The sequence below is a fragment of the Topomyia yanbarensis genome, chromosome 3 (genome assembly GCF_030247195.1).
Source record: "Topomyia yanbarensis strain Yona2022 chromosome 3, ASM3024719v1, whole genome shotgun sequence".
In the NCBI taxonomy this organism is placed as follows: domain Eukaryota; kingdom Metazoa; phylum Arthropoda; class Insecta; order Diptera; family Culicidae; genus Topomyia; species Topomyia yanbarensis.
This window is the reverse complement of record NC_080672.1, coordinates 384531047-384552645: the sequence shown is the minus strand read 5'-3', so window position 1 is coordinate 384552645 and position 21599 is coordinate 384531047. Positions and strand designations below refer to the sequence as shown.

Sequence of the window (21599 nt, the reverse complement as noted above, 5' to 3'; positions counted from 1 at the left end):
CGTGTGAAAATGTGAGTTTTTATTGTCGCAGTAGTAAATTATACGGACGCATTTACTCATATGAGCGATAAATGAAAGGCCTGAAAAAAAAATTTGAATGGGCTTTTCCATAATTTTGTCTTCAACATAAATTTTAAATTTTTTGAAAAATGCCAGATCTTTTTTCAGTGTATATTTTTTGCGAGATGTATTAGTTTGGTTAGAATTCATTCCCGACACCGCATTCTCTGATGGTTTTGCTGTACAAAATACGGTTCTTGACCAACAGTTTTATTCAAGTACTGCCTGCAAAAATTAATTTTAAAAATGGTCTTTGAGTAAAAAAGCTTTTATGGTCAGTGGAAAACAAGAAGGTTCATGAACTGAACAAGACTGAAAAGTTTCGTTCGACTTCGGGATTGGCTAAGTTTTATGATACTACGTCTTGGAATTCCTCTAACTCTAACTCTGAAAAACATCTGAAGGATAGGTGAAAAAAAAGAAAACTGGAAAAGAATATTAAAAATTAGATTTTTCATGAATTGACACTTTGTTAAAATTACTTTTACGGTGAACAATATAAAAAATGTAGTTTCGTTTTCATGATAAAACATTGCATGAAACAATGCTTTTTATTTTTATTATTTTAAATAATGGGTAGGGTGGTCCTAATTTTTTAAAAACAGAAAAAACTTTAATGGTGCGAGATAGAGTTTCGCTGTCTTCCAGAAAATTGAAGAAAAGGAAATTTTAAAAAACTTTGTCGAAGACACTGAAACTCTATGCCCTGTACTTTTCATTTTGCAAGAAATTTACCAAAAAAATTTAGGGTGTTTCTTAAAAATGGTTTTCTTTGTATAACTTTTGCAGCTTTGATTTTTCATTAGGATCACTTTAAAAATACTTTCAGATATTTTGAAGGAGAACAATTTGTCTTAATATATTGAACCTCTAGCTTCACTCGTTAGAAAGTTATATATATACTTTTTATTAAAAAATAAACTATTTTTTGAGTAAATATTGAAAGATATAAAAAAAATATCGCATTTGCCATTTTTGGCGATCTATACTATAAAGCATGCTATTTCATATGAAAGCAACGGTATTTAATATTCAGTTCTTATAACTTTAAAACAAAAAAAGTTTGGTAGTTGGTGTTTTAAAGCAAAGTATGCGCCCTGAAATAATCTTCATGTTGTCCAAAGGGTACTTTAGCATAAAATAAAAACTTCAAAAGTTATAGAAATAAAACCGTTTTTTAAGGAACACCCTAAAGCTTACATTTGAATTTCTCGTGCAATGAAAAGTATAAAAGCTACAGCTTGCGTGCCTTCAGCAAATTTGTCTAAAATATGTTTCTCTACAATTTCATCGAAGGCAGTAAAACTCTATCTCTAACAGTTAAAAAGTTCTATTTTAAATATTGCTAAATTTAGAACCACCCTTGCATCGGTTTAAACAAAAAGAAGGGCCTTGCAAAGTACAACAACTTTGCCAAAAAGTTAAAATTCCTGCTAAATTCGCATTCTGGACCACCTGTGCAGTGGTAACTTGAAATGTTAAACTCGATTATCCCGAAATGCCGTTTTTCCAAAAATAATTTGATGATCACGATTGCCGAAAAACCACTCAACCTACCTCTTATTATTTTTTTTTTTTCAATAAATCGTAATTAATTTTTCTCATACATTAACGATTCCTTTTTTATGAATAAATTTTTGTTTCATAGATGATACAATTTTTAGAGATTAAAACACGATTTTTTAGGGGAAACGTTCCCGAATGCAGGAAAAAATTATTATGTATTCAACTAATCGTTGATGTGATGAATTCATTGCTTTATGCCTTTACGTAAATTAAAATTTTCATGACATTTTTCTCACAAAAAGGTATGTCACCCCTTAAATGAACTTTATTGCCGGCGCACGTGAATCTTATTGAAACACCTTGGTAGCGATATCTTTCGCTACAACGTTGAATAACCGAAAAATCAAGTTATCTCTGTTGAGATTAGTTATGGAATTTGCGTTTCGACTTCGTCTCATCAGAATCCAACACTAACTCAGTGACAGGGCTTAGCTAGCGCCGGATTGACGCTAGCTTAAAAAACGGATGCGTGATGTCTCGCAAGAAATGGAGCTCATTTCAAGCAAATTCCGTAAATAATTATAGGCTTTATGCTCTTCACGCGCAAATACGGTTTTAAACAAGTTTCTCTGTTGAAGTTGCTCATCGCGAATTAATTCGATTGCTGCGGCTCTACGATTGTACTTCGCCTTTGTCCTCAATATCAGTATATCGCAGGCCTTTTAAAGTTACCATTATTGACTGGACAGAAAAAGCTATTCAAAATACCAAAATTACACTATGGCGATGGCATGGTTAGTTTGGAAATTAAACAACGGAATTTAGAACAAATTTATAGCGTATGATACAATATGTTCCAGCAGATTCAAAACAAATAAAATTAAAAACAATTGCACTGCTGTACAATATTTAAAAAGATATTCAACAGAAAGTTTGTGTACTGTAAGTATTCTGCAGTAAATAATCAGCATTTGAAAATATTTTTTTAAAGAAATGAAATAACTTGTAAAACATTTATTTTAAAGGTTTGTTATTGTCGATGAAGTTTCATACCGTAAGCTCGACGTCCTCGGCTTCATACCACGAACTCAGTGTCTTCAGCAAAGTTGTTCGAAACGCTATCGTAATAAACTTTGTTGAAGACATAAATGATGTGTTCCTGGCACAATAGAATATTTGTAATAGACCCTCTAAAAACACTTTATTCTCAAATTCTCATGACCTTTTGCTGAGTTGTTAAGCACAATGCAGTGCACATTTGGTTTCTGGAAGTCCCGGATGCCCACAAAATTATTCAGGAATTATCCACGGACACTTAATTTGAGTAAACGAATCATGTTAACATAAAGGCAAGATCATATAGAAATAGCGATCTTATTTTTGGCTCCCATCGTCAGGCTGTTCAGATGGTATAGCACTGGTCTCATAAGCAACTCGTCGTATGTTCGAGCCTCAAGCAAGATAAAGTGGTCTTAGCGGTTAGTAGGATCTTAGCACAAGCCCCGCAATTATCCTGTATATTACGAATCGGCTGCGATATCTAAATAAATCGAAATAAGGTACAGGATATGCTAGCTTTTTAAAACGTTTAGTTGTTTGCAAACAGGTCCGTTCGGTCCACTTGTTTCATAATATTATGCTAACCCGGTCCAGAAATATTCACAATACAGGAGGAGAAAAGAAAACTGACCATGCACTGATATCTTCAAAATTTATCAACTTCGACTCGAAGCTAGCAACGTTACTGGATCACCCAAAAAATACTGTGATTAAAAAGTACAAGAAAATTCTCACAACTCCGAAGTACAAAACAAGTGTCGAAGTGGGACTGTTCATCGTTGAGTTATTTGGAAACCAACACACTTCGGATAATACTTTGGCGGAATAAGTGAATGCTAACCACTATACTCAGCGGCAAATCCTTCTCCAAGAATCCTATAAATGTTACCGAACAAGTAAATTATTCAACCAAAGCCTCTAACACACAAACAGCCAAACTGAACCTGGGCGCATAATCTATACGGTCAGATAATCACGAAACTCTTGAATCGATTGTGATTTGGCAAGGGATCTGTTCATATAGCGAGAAAACCAGGATTTTGTACCGGATAAGATTATAAATCTTAAAGTATACGAAAGGGTGTGCTTCAAAAAATGGATTTTATCGTTTATTTTCTTTCCTTTTTTATTTCGACTATCACATTTTGTTTTTTTTTACATTTTAACGACATTCAATTAGCTAGAGATTACTGGGTAGGGAAAGTTATGAAAATTAAAGCCATAGTACTCAAGTAAGGGCAAGGTTTTCAGTGGTGATGTTGCGTGGCTTTTCTTTTTTCGGTTCTAACGGTAAAGATGGACAAGTCTGTCTATGTCAGGAGACATGCTGTGAACTCGAGTGATTCTTAGTTATGCTGCCTAAGCTCGACCCTCATTAGCAGAAGACAAAAGTTAAACCCGTAAGACATTAAGCCTGTTCTAATGACCATGCCACTTCTAGTTTTCCGATCTGTATACTTCACATCCTTGCTCTTACTTAAGTACTATGACTCTAATTTTCATAACTTTCCCTACCCAGTAATCTCTAGCTAATTGGATGTCGTTCAAATGTAAAAAAAATATCGTTTAGTAAATCCTACGATGGTCCAAATCTTTTTAGTTAACTTGTTTTAAACTAGAATTACAAGCTGCACCTTCTCACTAATAAAGCATTGCAATGACGAGGCATTTAATGAACATTCCCACGAGTCCAAAAATACGCTATGCCTATCAATAAAAAAAACAAACTTTTGCTATAGGCCCTCCATAGCAAGGTTTATGGAGCGACTCGACACTTCTAAAATAGTATATATAAATTTTTAAATGAAGCTTAGATGTTCCTTTCCCTCACAAGAAAATCACGAAAAACTTGTTTGTTTCTTATAGAAGGCAATATTTCTTGCTTGATGAAACTGGCTGTCAGGCAATTTTCGTAAAGATAATAAGATGTTCTCTGAATTAAAATGTATCGTCAAGAACAGCGGTACATCTTGCAACACCAACTCTGTGTGTCCATTTACTAAAAAATAATTAAGTCTACATCGCACTTTTAGAGCGCTTAACTGTTTGAGCCTCGTTTACAAAATCCGCTATCTTTGATCTAATATGTTTCAGATTGATCCGATACTTGGTAATCAAACAATCATACGTCGGGAATTCCTGCCAAATAAAGTTTTGCAGTGATAGATGCTTAGGGTTCTCACTTCCTGTAAGCTGACAACCTGAATTGTTCTTTGGTTGTTTCAAACTGATAGAATGAATATAAAAAAGTTTTTCCAATTTTTTCAATCAAAAGTTTTCGATTGGTTGATAAAAACTCATCATTATTGTATTTATATTTTTTGTCGTGGCATCTTCTTATTCTAATTTTAGAGTTTCTTAAGCGACATTTTATTCTGGAACCCAATTGTTCTCATGGAACAGTTTTGTTTTGTTTTGTAGGTAAATAAATCATGTAATGGAAAAAATTTCCCTCATCCAAATATCACTAGAAATTGGAAATTGGCAGCTCGAAGCGAAATAAAATTTAAGGATTGATTACTTAAAGATTTGGAATTATCTGCTACTGCTTGGCACGAAAGAAATGGCCAATTTTGTAAAGACTATCAAATAGTTTTACTAGCTTTTTACTCTGTTAGCCAAGTCAGTAGTTTAATATACAGCTTGAACTTAATACTGACAAAATAGTCGCAAACGCCGACCAACTCAAAAATGAACAAAATTCCAATTCTATCAAACTAGTCTATCGTATTCAAATCGCGGGCAGAGTCAAGTCTTTGATTGCTGAAATGGAACGTTAAAATAAGGAATCAATTGAAAGTAACTTTCCAATTTTGGTTCCGAGCGATTCAAGCTTTTAGAGTAAAAGTTAAGAGAAAGGGTCTTTCGTTGCTTCATGCATTTGCATTTTTTTCGCAATCAAGCACCGTTAATTGATTATTATTTATTACTATGGACCTTTCATTTAGAGAGGCACATACCGGGTCAGCTGACATGCAAATATACTAGCGTATTGTTACTATTTTATGCTAATGGGCTGATAAAATTGGAAGAAATTGTACTCGAATCTATTGTAATAACTCGAACATATAAAATGCAACATTGGACTCTCACTCTCTTCACTTCAAATAGCTTAATACGAAACAAGTTCAAAATAAATCAAAAATATTTGAAAAACGGTCTGAGAGACAGCCGATAACACAGTTTAGTCCTTAAAAATATCCCTCACGTCATTCCACCAAGCACCGACGGACAGGCAGCCCACCCAGCGCAGTATCAGCTAAGAATGTACATGACAACAGCACCGTAGCAAAAGCAGCAACAGTCAAACCGATTTTTCCAATGCAAACGATTTGTTTTCGCACAAATATCGCGTAAATAACTGTTTTCTCACATAATACAATCGCACTCATGGTCAAACTTTTCCGTCTTCTCTCTTCAATCTTTTTCAGTTTCGTTAACCGCACACACAACAGCGAGACGGCATCTTTGCCGCCGGCACCCACGCGGAACTGACGTGCATATTTATTTACCGGCCGTAGAAGCGGAAAATGCTACCCGCCCATTTGCCCCGTTAGATAACAGGTCGGAATCGGCACAGTTCGGTGATAATTTGTCAATCAAAATTCAACACGCGGTCCCTCTGGTGAGCACAGTACGATAGCGAATGTTGTCATTTCTGTTATCACACAATGCGTACAGCTCATCAGTCTCCTCTCATCAGCTTCTTTGAATGGTTTGCTGTGAACTTGCCCGCTGGGAAAGTTTAGAATTGATTACGACCACACGATCAAAATATTCGGCCAGATTCAACAAGTGGCTCGCTCGTGCTCTCACATTTCGGTTCACTGCTTCATCAACAAAAGCCACGACCATGACGACGGTCGAGCGGCAGTCAGCCAAAAACACAATGTTGCACAAAAGGCTTCAACACCTACCGATTTTCACCACGAAACTGATCGCGAAAATGATAAAAATGTGCGGATCGTTCACACAACGGGATAAGGGAAATATTTGGTAAGTTCACTTCCGACATCGGCACCGACAGCCGCCGCGCCTAACTCATAAACCAATACTGACTACCGTCGTTTTCGACTGGGCCATAGTCAACCGTAGTAGCAGCGAGCTGACAATCGTGCCGGCGCGACATGCAACCATGCGTCTCCACCGAATCACTCACTTAGCAGCGCCGCTGCTGCCTGGGCAAACGAGCTCCTCCCTTGCCAGCCTCCAATTCCAACCACCCGGGTCATGCAGGCTCAATCTGCTGTACATAAACATTGTTGATGATGGCCCGAACCACCATCTGCCTGTATCTCCTACTCGTACCGTCAGTGGCATTGGTACTCGTGGCGAGCAGAACCCACCCGAATGAGTGCGCGAATGAGAGTGAGAGCCGTGCCGAATTGTGTAAGACTCACTTGACTCAAGTTTGGTTGGAATTTGGTGCGCTGGGGGTGTTCAGTTCCTGAACGAGGTGTGTATTAAATTTGAATGTAGATTAAGTTTAATAATTTCTGTTGCGGTGTTTTGAGTGAATCAATGATAAAATATTTTACTTGCATTTTGGAAAGCAAAAGAAGGCTCTTCCGGAATATGCGGAACAAATCTAACGATATTTAGAGTAATGAGGTGATGCATCAGTAACAGATCATGAATGTCGCTAGTGGTAAAGTTTGGTCTATCTCTTTCGCTCTCGTACACACCTAAAAAGATCATGCAAATTTACGAGTCCTGACCCTGACATATACGAGCATCAAAAATGGCTTAGTTTTACGTTCAATTTTACATGACATTGAATTTCGTAAATCATGTAATTTTACTCCACATATTGCGTTTGTTCTGAATGGCAGTAATTGTAATTTTATGTCATTGCGCATGTAAAATATATGTTTCATGTAAAATTGAACGGAACACGATAATGTTTCGTCATTTCGTGAATCACGGTTTGTTAAATGGTGTCGTTTTCAATTACGTCACCAATAAAATTCATATTTTTGCCTTTCTCCCATAGAAAGGTTATGCAATCACTCTGAACAACATGAACTTCCCGGCCCGGAGGGCCGTGTGTCGTATACCATTTGACTCAGTTCGTCGAATTCGGCAAATGTTTGTGTGTGTGTGCGTATGTGTTTGTATGTGTGTATGTATGTATGTATGTGACTAAAAAAATGCACATCGGTTACACGGATGTGGCCGAACCGATTTTCTCAAAATTACTCTTAAATAAAAGATACAACGCTCCCGTTGGCTGCTATTGAATTTAGATTCGACTTCCGGGTCCGGAGTTATGGGTCGAAGAGTGTAGCCACGCAGCAAATTCACATATTTGCCTTTCTCCTATAGAAAGGTCATGCAATCACTCTGAACATCGCCAACTTAATTCCCGCCGTTTTTTACCAATATAGGTTTTCTGTACTTTGACAGGGGCGTAACTAGGGGTATGCGGGGAGGGGTTAGCACCCCCCCTCCTCCCACACGCAACCACACACATCACATACCACCCTACTCTAAACCCCTCTTCCCCCATCAACTGAAATTTAACTCAATTGAAACAAGTGCGGTAAAATATCAATTTCAAACGAAAATATTCGTTTCAAGTGAAACTGCAAGCCTTTCACTGTAAGCATACTACCACTATATCAGTTGAGTTCTGCTGCTGTCTTCGTTTGAGTCACTCAGAGTTCACTGTCAATTGAATAACAGGTTCTGGTCATTTGACGTTTTTGCCTGTTTAGTTTCTATTGAAAACCACCCTCGTATTAGCACGGTCTCAGCTAATGGAAGTGAACCATTCCAATGAACCACTCACAAATGAATATGAATGAAAACTCACTGACATGAAAATAACTCCGACCAATATAATAATACATACAGGGTAAAGGTTATGATAAGACGAGGCAACTCAATACGGTTACAGGTAGGAACATTTTTTCTCTGTATGAGTGAGATTGTCATTTTTTTCGATGAAGCTGATAAATCAAGAGGATATGAAAAAGAAAAGAATGAACAAATGACGTAGTGAGCTTTTCTTTTAAAATAAGTTTTGTTTTGGTTTGGAAATAATTATTTTTCATTGGTAGTTTCGAGATAAAAATACCTCAAGGGGATTGTCTCTATAAAGCAGTTCGCTCACGAGGCGACAGGACACACGCCACAAAATATATTCACTATGGATTTTGTTCTACCTATTCCAACGCTGTTGCTGTTGCCGCGTTGAAATAGGGAGAACAAAATCCATAGTGAATATTTTTTGTGGCGTGTGTCCTGTCGCCTCGTGAGCGAACTGCTTAAATCATTCCGCTTGATCAGAATGTGGTAATACATTCATGTGATGTTGCTTTCAAAGGCGAATGGCACGGAAATTGTACAGCATGTCGGGTAGGTTAATGAGTAGATCCGGCCCCTTGAGCAACGCTACGTTGAGCGAGATACCTGTGACTACTGCCGCCGCATTCCAAATCAGGCGAACCTTGTTGGGTTTCATCGAGTTGAATACCACGTTCAATGGAAGGCACCCAACTGTACCCGGTACCGTGTTTTCTACATCATGCGCCGTGAATTTATGTGAGTAACCATCCCCCAAAATACTGTCTGATCTGCAGGAGCACGTTCTTTCTGCAACTCAGGATTGTTGCACAGCTTTCTTTTCAGATTTTGAATCACTTCACTGCTATGAGGTAGCTGTCCGGTGAATAAGAGTGGTCTTTCTTCCAACAAAAAATCCGATTTCTTAACGATCCCCAATCCGAACGATAGTTTTCTCCAATATTTTTGGAGCACGGCAATCATCGGCTGATATAGTAAGCGTAGTAATTTTAGATTCTTCCAGCTCCTAGTTGCTCCGAAGTAGGTAATGGAGTTCAAGATCCACCGCATGTTGAATATCATGGTGACAAAAACACGAGGAGCATCTAAATCACAACTGGCACGATTTTTGGTAATAGCAATCTACTGGAGTATCACCATTTCGATCTCGGTCTCTTTGATACTGTCGTATAATTCGGCCAATTTTTCAGATTCGACCAGTTGCAGGCCTTATTACTGTTGCACCAAAAACTGAAGAACCCGAAATATTGGTGGTTTATGAAAAGGACTTTGCTTGACTGCTAAGTGTGCATTAGAGTGGGACATGGTTATACGAAAAAAATAAAATTTCGCTCCGAGTAACTTGCACAGTTGTTCTAGGACCCAAATGGTACCTAAAAAGTTGCTCGGAGCTGGAATCTAATTTTTGTCCCACTGTAGTGTGCATTCATTAGTTTTTCCCCCAGTTGCTCCCATTAATCATCTACATAGCTGCCTTAGCTATCCGAATTATCGACACACCGCGAGCCCCGGTTGTCGTACGACGAAAGCTCACGATCCAGCACTTTTCTGGATCATACGTCCGGCTTCCGTGATGAAGTAGTGCCCAGCTTTTTTGGCGGTGGGAGGCACTTGTCGACATTAGGTGTGGAGCTTTCTGGCAAAGTGTAACGGTACTCAGCAGAGATTGGTTGCTTCTTTTGTTTGTTGTGGAGTTTACGACGAATCCATCCACAATGTATCTTCATTTGCGTCTTTTTGACTAAATTTGTGACCCATGGCTCCTACCTCAGCACCATCGCTGCTACCGCACTGTATTGTCCGCTTCTTCTCTAATTATCCACCATCATGGTCTAGATCTTTCGCAGCTCTTGGCACATCAACTCCTGGCAAAATTAACTTTGTTATACCTCCTTCATAAGCTCCAGGTAGCGTTTGTGTTCTTGATCGACCTGTTTTTGCTTCCTCTTAGTAGCCAACTACATTTCGTTTTTGTGAAACCAAGATTTGCAATATCGAGAATGGAATCGTTTGCCTCATTACCTGCTGTAGTTACAGAATGTATATCCGGATTGTTTTGAAAGCCCTCGCAGTTCCGCGAAACGTCCCTTTATTGTTTCCATGACACTCACACAGAAAAAGTGGAACCAGGCTTACAGGTTTTACAATAAATCAATTGCTTGTTAGCATGCTTCAGCTTGTCACAAAATTCAAAGTCATAGTTTGTTGAATCAGATCAGGAAAATAAGAATATTTTTTAGATATCAATGATTCCCTAAAGGCGGTATAAAATATTGCTAGACGTTCACACTCGTAGTTACTTTTGTGATCGCACATCGCCAACCATTCGTCACGGAACTGCCAGAAAATCAATAATATATCATATTATGTCCCTCACTGAGTCGCTGAGTGTCTCACTAGATGACTGCAGCGCTACCAATAATGGCGAATCTGTGAACAACTCTTAACGATGTCGAAAATTTCAACAAACTGGTTGGCTATTTGCAGGTACAACAAGACGTTTTATCTCGCGGCCAACATCGTTCTGATATGTCACTTAGATATGAAATTGATGAGTCTCGTACCTACCCCATTCATTGCCACATATGAAACAACACCGCTCTGAATGCTTCATTGTCTACCAGCTACCATCGCTTCTTCCACAGTTCTGGAATCGACCACAGTGATGTCGGTGTTGTCTGCGTAGTTACTTTTCACATCAGATCTTTGTTTCGAACCTTCGAGCGTTATATAAATCATGAAAATATAAAGTAGTAGGCGATGTATTTGCTTCAATTCAGCTATTTGATCCACCCAGAATCATTCGAATCAGCTGGATCAGTTTTGTCGGAAAACCATATTTCTTGAGCGTTTTTTCAAAACGACATATCTGCAATGAGTTACTCTCTTTGTTTACTTTCTTTTCTGTTAATAATTCGGTCACTTTAACATTTATCCCTTAACTCTTTGCATAATATGCTAGTTAAAACCACCGTCTTTCGATCTGTACTGTAAAATAAGTGAAAAGTGTTATAGTGACGCCGTAAAAATCGAAAGAGAAAGTAAACAAAGAGAGTAACTCATTGCAGATATGACTTTTTGAAAAAAAAAAACGCTCAAGATTTAAGCATTTTCAGTTGCAGTTCGTTCCGTTCCACCGAATAGTACGCCACCTTGAAACCCGCAACCGGATATGAGTACGCATGTGATATTGCCGGAATCGTTCCAGAATTCGTCACAGGGAAAATATTTGATCGTTTTTCTCGAAATCCGCGTTAGAGTTTCTTGATGGAGGATTCTGCAGGCAGGAGCAGTCAGCTAAAGAGAACACGAGAGGTTTTTTTATATGCGATAAAAAGAATCGTTATACGTTGATAGTTATTACACTCGAGTTTCAGACCCTTCTAGTTGATATGGCATACGAAGCCATTGAATCGGAATAAGTGAATTCATTATTTTTTCCAATGTTTGTTTCTATGTTAAAGTTGCACCTTTGGCATGCAAGAAACTGCATGTGATGAATTGATTTCACTAGATTTGATAGCGTTTGATTTATAGATTTGTATGAATTTGGCTTTGCCTGAAATGGAAATGTTATTTCATACCAAAATGTTGCATTTTTGACACTAATACTTTCGATATCCAATTTTTACCTGATAATATAGCTCGAAATTTTTGATATGAAAATTGATTAACGCTTATTTCGAACTGCGAAGTAAGGGAAAATAAATAAGTTGTTACGTTACGTGTTTTAAAACTGTATTGTGAAAACTTTAAGGTATTTTTTTCGAACAGGCAGTTAAATTTATGTACAGCTATTGAGCAAATTCCATCAAGACTAATCCAATTAAATAAAAAATGGTGGCCATCTTCGAATCTGATTAAACTTTTTAATTTAAGAACTTTTCACAAGCAAACCAACCATTTTATTCAAGAGTAATATTTGAAAAGGGCCTATGCGATCTTGAATGCAACATTTTCCGAAAATATTGTTCGCCATTTACACAGAAATGCGCAAAAAAAAAATATTTTGTGATTTTAAATTTATTTTCATGTGCATATTTGGAGCATGAATATAAATTTTGAGCGTTTTTTCAAAACGTCATATCTGCAATGAGTTACTCTCTGTTTATACTTTCTCTTTCGATTTTTACGGCGTCACTATAACACTTTTCACTTATTTTACAGTACAGATCGAAAGACGGTGGTTTTAACTAGCATATTATGCAAAGAGCTGAGGGATAAATGTTAAAGTGACCGAATTCTTAACAGAAGAGAAAGTAAACAAAGAGAGTAACTCATTGCAGATAAGACGTTTTGAAAAAACGCTCAAGAAATGTTAAATTATATTCCACTACAAATACACACAACTTGTACTTTCTTAAACGAACTATATTATAATTTTACATATTGATTGGAAATTACAGTTTTATTAAACGGCAAACCAATGCCCTTTTTGTATTTTTATTTATTAATAATATAGATGTAAAACAAATGACATGTAATAACATACGAACCAAAGTGTAAAATCACATGCTTTTTTATGCTCCCATTGAGTGCATCGAATTCAACTTCATTTTCAATAAAATGTTTTGTTTTGTTTACTCTGTATTTTCACATTCGTATTGATTTACATGTCGTTTAAATTACATTATTTTTTGTGTGTGAGTTGTAGGTAATTAATTCTTCTGTGTGAGTAGTGAAAATTTTCAAAAAACATAAAAATGTTTTGTTTAAAAAATGCAATAGCTTTTATGAGTTTTTCTGTTTTAGCAAGCCTGAAAACAGAGGAAACTGTAATTACATTATGAAGAAGCTATCAGTAAAAAAGTATAAGTAACTTTAAATATGTTTTTAATTTCCAAAATATTTTAATTTTCTTTCATCAAATATTTAAGTTGTTGCCATTATCCTATGTTATTCACAATTATCAAACTTTTAAAAATATATTCGTATAATTTTTAATAAAAAAATTAATTATAATTGCATTCTGGAGGAAATAACAATACAAGATTTTCTTACTAAAGCTTTAAACATATTTTTAAAAATATTTCATTTGCAATAACTTTCAATAATTTACCTGTAAAATATTCAATAATTTACCTCCATAAAATCGAAAAAAAAAATTCAGTGAAATGATATTGCACACTCTTGTAAGTACTCCAAGCGTCAACTTGGAATAGGCTTTTTCAATTTCTTTCGGTATTTTCAAAAGTCACTGTGAAAATTGTGTAACGTGACAGAAGCATTAAAATGTCAATAAAGCGAAAGTTGTTGATGTTAGATAAAAACTCTCAGTAGAAAAAATGTAGGGCTTAGGGACCTTAATAATGTGCAATTGAGATAGAATCTGATTTTATCGCTTTTGCAAACTTATCTTCTGAAATATGCGTAAACTTGAAATGTGACAGACAAAGGCCTTGACCATTTATTAAATGCTATAACTTTTGAAGTAGCGCTCGAAAAATTACAGTCTATGCCTTTTTTATAACGAAAAATCTATGGATTTTGCTGTTTTTCTAATTTCTAAAAATCTTAGGAGTCGAAGGGAACCTTTACGATCTTTGTCAGAATACGAGAAGTTAGGGTTCTAGAGTATTTCGTCATTCATATCGAATTTTATCATTTACTCGTGCATACATCTCTAATATTCTAATATTTTATTAAATTTACCTAGTTAATCGCGACAATGTGGTTTCAAATCTAAATGTCAAAAAGTCTGATGTTTCTCAATTTTACCACTAACCGACAAGGCACATTTAACCCTTGTGAAGGCAAGCTAAAATCCTAACATTAAAGGGCAAGCCGGGCCTCTCAGGCCCGTCTAAAATTAAGCTTCTTTTTGCCGTTCTCATATAGAAAGGTTATGCAATCGGTCGAAATTTCGACTTTTTAACCGAGGACCCGTAGGACCAAATCTCTTATACCATTCGACTCAGTTCGTCGAGATCGTAAAATGTCTGTATGTGTGTGTGTATGTATGTATATATGGATGTATGTATGTGGCAAACAATCTCACCAATTTTTCTCTGAGGTATTTGGACCGATTTGTACAAATTTAGTCTCAAATGAAAGGTGCAGCCTTCCCATCGGTCGCTATTGATTTTTTTATTGATCCGACTTTCGGTTCTGGAGTTACGTTTTGAAGAGTACAATCACACAGCAAATTTCCATAGAAACTGATACCACCATGATGTCCAAATGATGCAATATATATTAAAATATGTGCAACATTACTTGGCTTTGCATGTCTAGATCATTAATGACCCACCGAAGGTACTTCGACCACATTGGCCAGCTATGGCGGTTCTTGATGCCCCGGGGGAACTTACCAAGTTCCTAAGATAATGTCATACCTATTTCTCAGCGAATTCTTTACCGATTTTTACAAACTTGGTTTCAAATGAAACGTACAGCATTCCCATTGGTTGCTGTTGAATTTCTAATTGATCCGACTTCCGGTTTCGGAATTACAGGATGATGAGTACGAACACGCAGCAAATCCCGATTTCAGCGTATAAGGCGATGGATGTAAAAAGGTCAATTTTTTCCAAAAGGTGAGTACTCGGAAGATCACGTCGACTGTCGATTGGTTCTGAGCTCCATTTCGTTTGAACACGACCAATAAATGTTTCTGGGTTGCTATTAATTTCTTCTGATGCATAACCGGAGTACATATTTAGATTCTTCTTCCCAGTCTGCATCAGATTCATTGTCGGAAGCAATATCATTCGCATCTTCTTCCTCGCTTAGCATATCAGCTTCGGCATCGTCTGCTGTTGAATTTGCTCAAATTTTTTCCAATATTTCAGATTCTTTGAGACGATTGAAAACATGGGCATATCGTTTTATAGCCATTTCATTTTTTTTGCTTTTAAATCCTACAATTTGAATAATTACGACAACTATAACACAAAGAATAGACACCAAAAATAGACAATAACGACAGAGTTAGGTTATGTTGTATCCAAATAATTGTCAAGTAGACCACAGTGGGTGACATAAAAGTATTTACCCAAAAAATATGACACACGTCATTATCGTATGCTATTTTTACATTTCTTATAAAAGAAATGTATAGAATTCGCTCAAACTTTCAAGTTTTTTTTTCTTATAAGAAAAGGTAAAAAGATAAAATCAATCAAAACATGAAAAAAATTCCTGCTAATATGAAGATGAACTCATCAAAATGTTATTTTCGGATAAATATTAATGTATAAAACCCGTGGTATTCCTAGTAAATGTTGCATGCACACCGGGCCTGCCAGGCCCAGCTTGCCTTTTTGTGCATGTAAAAAATTCAAACATAGCTGCGCATCACTCCATCGATGAAAATTTCACAATTCTTTATTTTTGTTATAGATTTCAAAGATACTTATCAAAATTTCCATGTCCAAGTTTATACTGCATACACATTTTTTTGTAACTAAAAAATTGTAACGTGCCGGGCCTCTGGGACCCGGTTGCCTTTTTGAGGGTTAACAAAAATTGAAGCATCATAGAAATATATGCGCGAGAAAATGGCAAAACTTTTTATGAATGTCAAAAAGCCTTAGAGCTCCAACCTCTCGTATTCAAAAAAAAAATTAAAATTCGCTCTCAGCTCAAAATAATTCCAAACCAGATTTGACCACTAAACCTGGTTTTAATTAAATATTACATATTATGCATTGTAGAATGAACTTTTCAAAATTCGAAATCTCAGACCTCTTTCGAAAATTTTCTTTGGATCCGCCTCGAATTCTGGCAAAGATCGCAATGATTCCTTTCAATTTCTGAGATTTTTCCACATGAGAAAAACGGAAATTATGGGTGATGTGCAGCAGTAATATATAATTTGTACGATGAGGGGTTTTTCGGCTAATAAGTCGTAAATTAAACAACAAAAACAATAATATTGCATTTACTTCCAACGTTTCAATGGATTTATTCCACCTTTATCAAGGATGAAAAACTTTGTGTTTTCTTGTTAAGTATAATGTTGTGGTAAAACAAAACCACAACAATATACTTCACAAGAAAACACAAAGTTGGGGTGGGCGTAGCGTAGTTGGTAAATCGATTACCATGTACACAGCGCACTTGGGTTCAAATCCCAACCCCGCACATAGGGTTAGAAATTTTTCATAAGAGATTTTTCTAACCCGAAGAGGCGAATGACCTTAAGATTAAAACCTCTATATTCGAAATAAAAAACACAAAGTTTTTCATCCTTGATAAAGGTGGAATAAATCCATTGAAACGTTGGAAGTAAAAGCAATAATTTAGCTTTTGTTATCTACTTTACGATTGATTAACCGAAAAACTTCTCATTATAGAAGCTCGACAGTCAGGAAGATATTCCCAAATCCCTACATTAGAATGTTTGTAGAAGTCACGACAACAAAAAATCGTTTTTCTAATAAATATTGTTAACGCTATTCAGCTTATAAATCGAAGACTCCTTACAGAAGGGGAACCAAAGCGTCTGTGAGCAGAAAACTCTTACTTTCACCAATATTTTTTTTGTGTAGCTTTTTGTGAAATTTGTTTTGCCTAGTATATATACAGTACAGTTCACCTAATATTCCAGAACGTTTGATAACATTACATACCGCGATTTTCAAACTAACAATAACAAAATTTTGGTATTAATTTTGTTATTGTTAGTTTGAAAATCGCGGTATGTAATGTTATCAAACGTTCTGGAATATTAGGTGAACTGTACTGTATATATACTAGGCAAAACAAATTTCACAAAAAGCTACACAAAAAAAATATTGGTGAAAGTAAGAGTTTTCTGCTCTTAGCAAAAAAACAACTAACGCATACTATTTCGTTGAAACTAAAACTTTTAAATTTATCAAGAATAATAATCAAAATAAAAGTTTGCCTTTTAAGCTAATGAAGAATAGTTATCAAAATAAAAGTTTAATTTTCATACTAAGAGTATCCGTTGATTGTTCTACCAACATTTTTTATGCGTGTACTTTTTCATTTACATTATTTCCTTAATTATGAAAATTTTGTTATTGTAAATTTAGAATATTTTAAAAAAAAATCCATAAAAGTGTTATCAGTATCCAGGAATCGTATAGCCATTATTTTCACTTATCATAAATATAAGTAATCATTAATCAATATGACATGCTAGAAATTTGTTGGCATCCCATCCCTATAGCCATGGTTGGTACAATGTTACGAGAGTACCAACGTCTCACGATGGCTGGCGATGGCGGTGGGCGGTAGCAGCTCCCGATGCCGTTCGGTCGTCTTCACTGAGTGCCACTAGGGGTTCGCGTGAGTGCTCAAATGCTTTCACTCGCGTCGCGCAGTAAATCGTTCGCAACAATGTTGCGGTTGGTAGTTTGCCGATTCATATGTGAAATGTGAGAGAAAAGTGCCCTCATGTCGAGCGGAAAGCCAATAATAACTGGCCTGTGAGAAACAGAGATGCCAGGTACTTTTTTCAAATGTCTGCGATAATAATTTTAAAAGTCTGGGAAGAACAAAAATGTCAGGAAAGCTAGTGTAACCAAAAGCCTTTATATTCAAAAATCTGCAAATATCTGCAACAAAACTAAAAAATCTGCAAATATCTGCAACCAAACGGAAAAATCTGCAAATATCTGCGTCATCGAAAAAATCTGCAGCTTAAATTAAAAGTCTGCGAATTTGCAGACTTGTCTGCAAATCTGGCATCTCTGGTGAGAAAGCAAAATACAGAAAAAAGTACAAACGTAGAAAGGTATGTTTAGACAAGTGTTCGCTAGCCATAACCTCCTAGCCGGCAGGTACATATGCGTATGTGTGTGAGTGTGCCAGTCGTCATTAGTGAGGCATTTCGGCTGCTCGCGAATTCACCTCCTCTATCGCCTATTGCCCCTGTTAGTGTGTATGTGCACTTGGATTTCGCCGCGATATGTAGACTTATTGCTGAGCTGTACTCTCATTCGCGGATTATCGCCTCCCCCTCGAATTTTGTGTAGTACATCGCGTTGAGCCTTCCTCAACGCGCGAAGAACAACACCACGCTTGATGAAGCTGTATCGAGCAGGGGACTTATTCTATACAGCCGGTACCTCTTGTGTGGGATGATATATTTCAAGGTAATAAGCTTCCTGCCAGCGAAGCAAGTAGGTACAAATTTCACAGAGCGATTGTGATGTTTCATGTTTTCCATCGGATTCGATGATTGATGCTCCGTTGTGGGGCGGGTGGTTGGGCAGGAGTGAAGAAAAGAAAAGAAACGCCAAAACGTTCGGTTGATGCTGTCGGTGCGTGGATTGTTTGCTCGACGTTGATTGGAAGAGGAGCACTAGCGCGAGTTTGATGCTCACGGAAGCGAATATTTGTTATGATAACTGACATTGAAGCACTTAGTCGGGATAGTATTGTTATTATTTAACGGTTGATGGACGCACCGTTCGCAATTGGTGTGAAATTCATAGGGAATGGGAGGAATCTAATGTTACATAACCTGGTATCAGTTCCCGAATCATTCTCACATGATTGATTAGTTTAAGTAGAGAAACATGATTTAACACTTTAAAATTAGTTATTTGACAGAATCGGCTCAGTTCACTCGAACGGTTTTTGGCGCCAAATAGCGAGTAGAGTATTTAAACAAAAACCATTTCAGCGTCGCACCAATGCAAAGGTTACAAATCGAGCATGAGAAAAAATGATAAATTTGTAAATATTACAAAGCGCAAATTTTCAGTTTCAGAAGTTTTCAAAAGTAGACAAATTATTTTTAAGTACAAATAAGTAAGGTATAGCCCTTCCCACTATTTTTAAGTTTGTTTCGAAACAATTGTTTCGAAACAAACTTATTGTTATTGTAAATTCATTGTTTCAAAGAAGCAATTATTCACCGAAAGTTCATGATTTGTTCCAAGATGACGAAGAAAACTATGCACATGCATTTACCACCGGCCGCGAAAGGGTTATAATCACGCTGTTTATCCATGCACTGGCACCGATTTTTCCAACTAACACCTTTCCTATGTTTGTCATTTGATTTAGCATGGAGTGACAGGACCCTGCTGTACTTGTTTTCGTTCCAGTTAATTAGTCAGTGAATGTCAAAGTTACATAATACGCTGACTAAAAATAACTCATAATGTCTAGTTATCAAATTTTTAGAATAGGACTAACCAAAAAATCAATACCCGGAGAACCAAGCGCCGACCAGCCAGCGAACAACAGCGGCCAGCTACGATTAGTGCGTGACAACTGAGACTGGCACGAACAACAGTCTTGGCTCTTGCGTGACGCAAATAGGCTTTTCCTTTCGGTTTGTGTTGACAGTGACACACTTAGTGAGCGCGAGGCGCTGGAATGGGCGGGAGGTACATTTGGGAAATCTCACAGCTGGGTGATGCAGAGGAATAGCCGCAAAAATATTCGCTGCGAATCGATCTATGAGGCTTAAAGTGGCCGTGGGTGGTTGGGTGGTTGGTGGGGTAGTTCATTGCCGGGATTTTCGTTCTTCGTCCGGCTAAAGAACGGGCTTCGGTTACGGGCTGTCGCGTGATAACGTTTTGGCTACTGAAATGCCAGCAGGGAATTTCCTGGTCCCAGCGTGTCTGGCTTGTTTCTCAAGAGGCGGATTGTATAGCACTTCAAAAGGTGGAACAATCATGAAGGGATTATGTTCCTCGTGTTGCTAAAGTCTGAAACGATTCAATCTAGCTTGGGAAAATTGCCCATTTTCTGGCTTTTTTCTCATCAAGGCAGGTTGTTGAAACTATGTTTTGGTGATTATTTGACTAATCCCACCCGATGGTAGTTTAACAGTTTGGTAGGAAGACGAATAAATGTATATTTTGTGCGCTTGTTATTTGGCTGATATTTGCAAACAATCTCAGAGGCACGGCAAAGTAGATGCGAGACTTCAAGGAAAACGATGACAGTAAAAAATAGAACATTTCAAAGGAAAAATTATCAGTCGATAAATTTTAATCCATTCAACAAGAAAATATCCGACATCGTCAAGGAAAAAAAATCATTCGGAAAATCAACAGCGCAGATGATTCGAGCTTTTACACAAGGCAGCATAATAACACTCCCGGGTATAATGTTTCCAATGAACACGTATCGTTTTTCTTTCTTGTTTGAACGCATCGAAGACCTGCAAGCCTGCCATACTTAAATACAGGAAGTCGAAAACCACGACAACGTATTAAAACGTTTGGTTTTTTTCCCTTATTCAGTTCCAACATGTCCGATTTGTAGTACAATTCAAGAATATGATTGAAGTAGACTATTTTAGATTTATAGGAAGCACTGTAAAGTCTTTTCACAAATGACGTTGCTCTTTTGGTGATTTTCGAGTCATCACTTCCTCCTCATAGCGTTCCGTCACAAAATTCTAATCGTCCCCTTGGATATAACGTAGCTTACTCCAAGATTCTTTTAAATCCACGTTCTTGCAAATTTATGCCGTTCATGGAAGTCGCAGATTCCTATCGTTAGGAATGCTTCTAGGTGGAATTTCAAAACCGAAGATTCAGAATCGGAATCAGAAATCAGAATATATTGACTCGATTAGCACGTTCCTCATGTTATTAGGAGATGTGTGCCTTGTCGTGTCGTCTCATCATTCTCCTGATAGGAATGGAAAGGCAAGTGAAAGAAAAAAGTAGGGAAATGGAAAATGACAAAATAATACAACACAAAACAATAAAAAAGCCTGGCTTCTTCATTCTTGAAGGAAAAATGAACCCTTCTTATAATGTCTATAGCTCTTTACCATACTGTGTTATGAACAACAGCATATAAAAATCCAGATGGACGTATGCTTTACAGCAGGGCATTACATATGAAGTTCCGTAAACGTAATCACAAAGATCACAACTAATACTCAGCACGCTGAATAGTGGCCATGTGATAATTGTGTTTGCAATGTCCAGTCAGTCACAATTTTGCAATTGTGCTTGGAAAAATGCAACAAATGCAGTGACATTTTCGAACTTACAACCGGCAGAAAAGTTTTTGTTTGAACGCAAGTTTGCAAGCTACGCCAATGAGTGCTATGTTCTAATGCAGCCCATGAGCGTATCTTGTGTTTTACGACGAGTCACAGCGCCCACTCTAGCTGATTCGTCTGTCCATTTATTTCTAGTAATACCGGAATTGTCGGCTATCCATAAAAGGTAGATAGCAATTGAAATGCTTAGTTCTTCGATTTGAGTTCGACATGC

At 36.9% G+C, this 21599-nt stretch overlaps 1 protein-coding gene across 5 annotated transcripts in view; it reads right to left on the bottom strand.

Annotated features, from left to right (window-relative positions):
• Positions 1 to 21599, bottom strand: part of LOC131691280 (basic helix-loop-helix ARNT-like protein 1) — a 261600-nt gene that overhangs the window by 142050 nt on the left and 97951 nt on the right. For 2 of the 5 annotated variants that reach the window (XM_058977556.1, XM_058977558.1), the window contains exon 1: positions 6543 to 6689. The exons of 2 other annotated variants lie outside the window; for them this stretch is intronic. The gene's annotated coding sequence lies outside the window, so the exon portion shown is untranslated. Of the gene's footprint in view, positions 1 to 5998; positions 6397 to 6542; positions 6690 to 21599 lie in introns of those variants that run through there. One more of the 5 variants, XM_058977557.1, reaches the window with a different exon arrangement.